Below are 2,746 nucleotides of genomic sequence, written 5' to 3' on the forward strand. Positions count from 1 at the left end.
GAGTGGAAAGGTGGGCAGCGCACACTCCGCCGTCTGACACTCTGTCACAAGTGGCAGTGAGGACAGAAATAGTTTCTCGTTGCTCGAGCTAACACAATCAACAACCAAGGACAGTTTGTAACAGACACATACCAGCGTTAGGTTATTGCCATGACATTTTTAACAGCAAGGAAGCTCAATCTTATAAATTAACTTGCTTTTCTATTTGCCTACAAGTAAAAGGAAAACAAATATACAACAGCTTTCGAAGGCAAACCGTGCTGTCTTCGAGGGGAATGGAGCATTATGATAATACGACAGTGAATATGGATGAAAGGCTTCGGTCGACACCCAGTCGGGCTTCCGCGGTAGTCACATCAGTGCCCATCCTCATGTCTGACAATGCAGCTAGGGTGAAACAGAGCAGAACCGCCAGGCCGCCCTGCCTTTCTCCTTCACGTGCTCTTCCTCTCGTTGGCAGTCTGTCAGTGCCAGCCCCCACCCCGTCTCCCCCGGTTACACAGACAAAGACGTGAAGGTGTACACAGACTTGTGCAAAATCAATGACTTGAACCGTTGAAGTTTGACTAGGTTATTTCCCCTCTACATGACTAAAGTCACCTTTCTCACACACCTTGAATTCAGACCAGGCAGGTTTGAAGCTGACCCTTTCATGAGATGCGCCTGCCAAGGCTAAGGTGATTAGCTGCATCACGCCTGCAATCTCCTTACGATCAATCTGGTAGGATCCATGAGACGCAGCCGCATTGCCGTTCAGAGACAGAGGATGATCCCAGTCCTCCAGATCACGCCACCCTTTCAGGCTAAACAAGGAGTATCCTCACAGTAAATACACTCCGAATAATATCTCAGTGAATAAAAGAGCGGACGCTTAAAGAGTGCTCCTCCGCTGTGTGATTAAAATGATGTATGTTTGTCTTCAGCTGAGCGCTCGTGTGTTTGGAGATGAGTGTCTGAGATGGTTACACGACAAGTCTATGTCAGCCCTTGGATTTCACAGTTCACCGACCTTCTGTGTCATCACAGGGCTCTGAGAGATAAGCTCCCTGAGTGACCAACTGGGGTGCAGGGTGAGCCTCCTCCTGTGTGACATAGCTGTTCACACCCTGACCTGTCAACCTCATGTTAGAAGGCATTCATCATGCATGAGAGGAACAAGCAAAGAAGACAGAGGGTGGAGGGGAAGTAAAGGTCAGTCTATCTATCTATCTATCTATCTATCTATCTATCTATCTATCTATCTATCTATCTATCTATCTATCTATCTATCTATCTATCTATGTTTTAATATTTCACAGAGGAACAATTTTTTTTCCTAAGTGGAAAAAAACATTCCATAACTTAGCACCTTTGAATATGCTTGAGGACTGACCTCTGCTAGTATATGCTCTGCCAGCATATCCCTTTTACAGCGCCAGTTGCTCAGAAAAGGATCCGAGCGGAGGTGGGCCACTGACGGCAGCTGCCCCGAGGGTCGTGGCTGGAGATGGTGGGCGGAGAACAACAGCAGCGTGCTTAATACTGAGTGAGCTCTCTCAAATCAAGGTTAGCCCATGGCTAGAAATCAACATGCTAGCCTGCAAATATTGCCATTTGAATGTTTCTACCTGCCCCAGATTAGAATTTAAATAAGAGATCAACTTCACTGGGCTCTATCTAGATGCCCTTGGGACAGTTTATGAGTGCTGTTTGTGTGCAATTGCTAATTACTAAATTCTTATAGAGGTGTGCAATTGCACGTTCCCTTATTAAGTGCTCTAAATGAAACTGTGTCAAAGTGTATTTGTGCCAAAAAGGTTTCCAACTTTGAAACTTTGTGCACTACACTACTGTAGACATTTTAACCTGTCATAGAGGGGAAAGCTCATGCTTAGTGTAGCTGTATCCCACCTAGGGGAAGTCCTTAACTTGAGCATGCCAGCCCACTGCAATGTCTTACTGGGACACTTAATGGAAGTGTGCCACCATTGTTTCCAATAAAAGGTCTATTGCTCCTAATTGACTGCCTGCTCAGACATGTGACTTGTTCTGGGTTTTACAGCGGATATTTGTTGTGTTGCGTGGTGATGCTCAGCCAGGTCTGACTGCAGATATACAGACTCGTGTTTGTTTTTATCACTGAACTGAATGAGAAGGTGTTTTGACTGGTAGTGTATTTGTCTGGTTGCGTGTTTGACAGGCAATCAGCTGTAAACGTATCACTGCTCCATGATAACATGATACTACATAAGTAAAATTAACTATAGAACACACACATGCCCTCTTCTCGATTCAGACTGCCTTCAGCCGTGTGAGACTGGAAACTCAAAGCACACACTTGAGTACAGGCATATGACGAAGAGTGGAGAATGACCGGCACTGCATACACAAGGTCATTTCACCTTGTCATAGCAGGAAAAGCACAGGCTTAGCCGGTCTAATCATGTCTGTTGCGGGAAAAAAAAGAGAAAAAGTCTATTCTTGAGCTAAAACTTAGGAATAAGGTGCAATATCGATTATGTTTTAATTAAAAATAAACAACTGAAAATTACTCTTGATGTTCATGTGCAATGATGTCATGTCTTTCTATTACACATCAGAACTATGTCACTATGTCACTGATCGCACGTGTCATAATAATATGCACGGGGTAAAATATCTACACACGAAACATTTTTGCACGCATGCTACCTGTCCGTATTCTCCGAATCTATTATATTTCTACCGAACCCGGATTATCATGAATTAAGATATCTCGGGGAGTGTG

The sequence above is a fragment of the Mugil cephalus genome, chromosome 8 (assembly GCF_022458985.1).
Source record: "Mugil cephalus isolate CIBA_MC_2020 chromosome 8, CIBA_Mcephalus_1.1, whole genome shotgun sequence".
In the NCBI taxonomy this organism is placed as follows: Eukaryota; Metazoa; Chordata; class Actinopteri; order Mugiliformes; family Mugilidae; genus Mugil; species Mugil cephalus.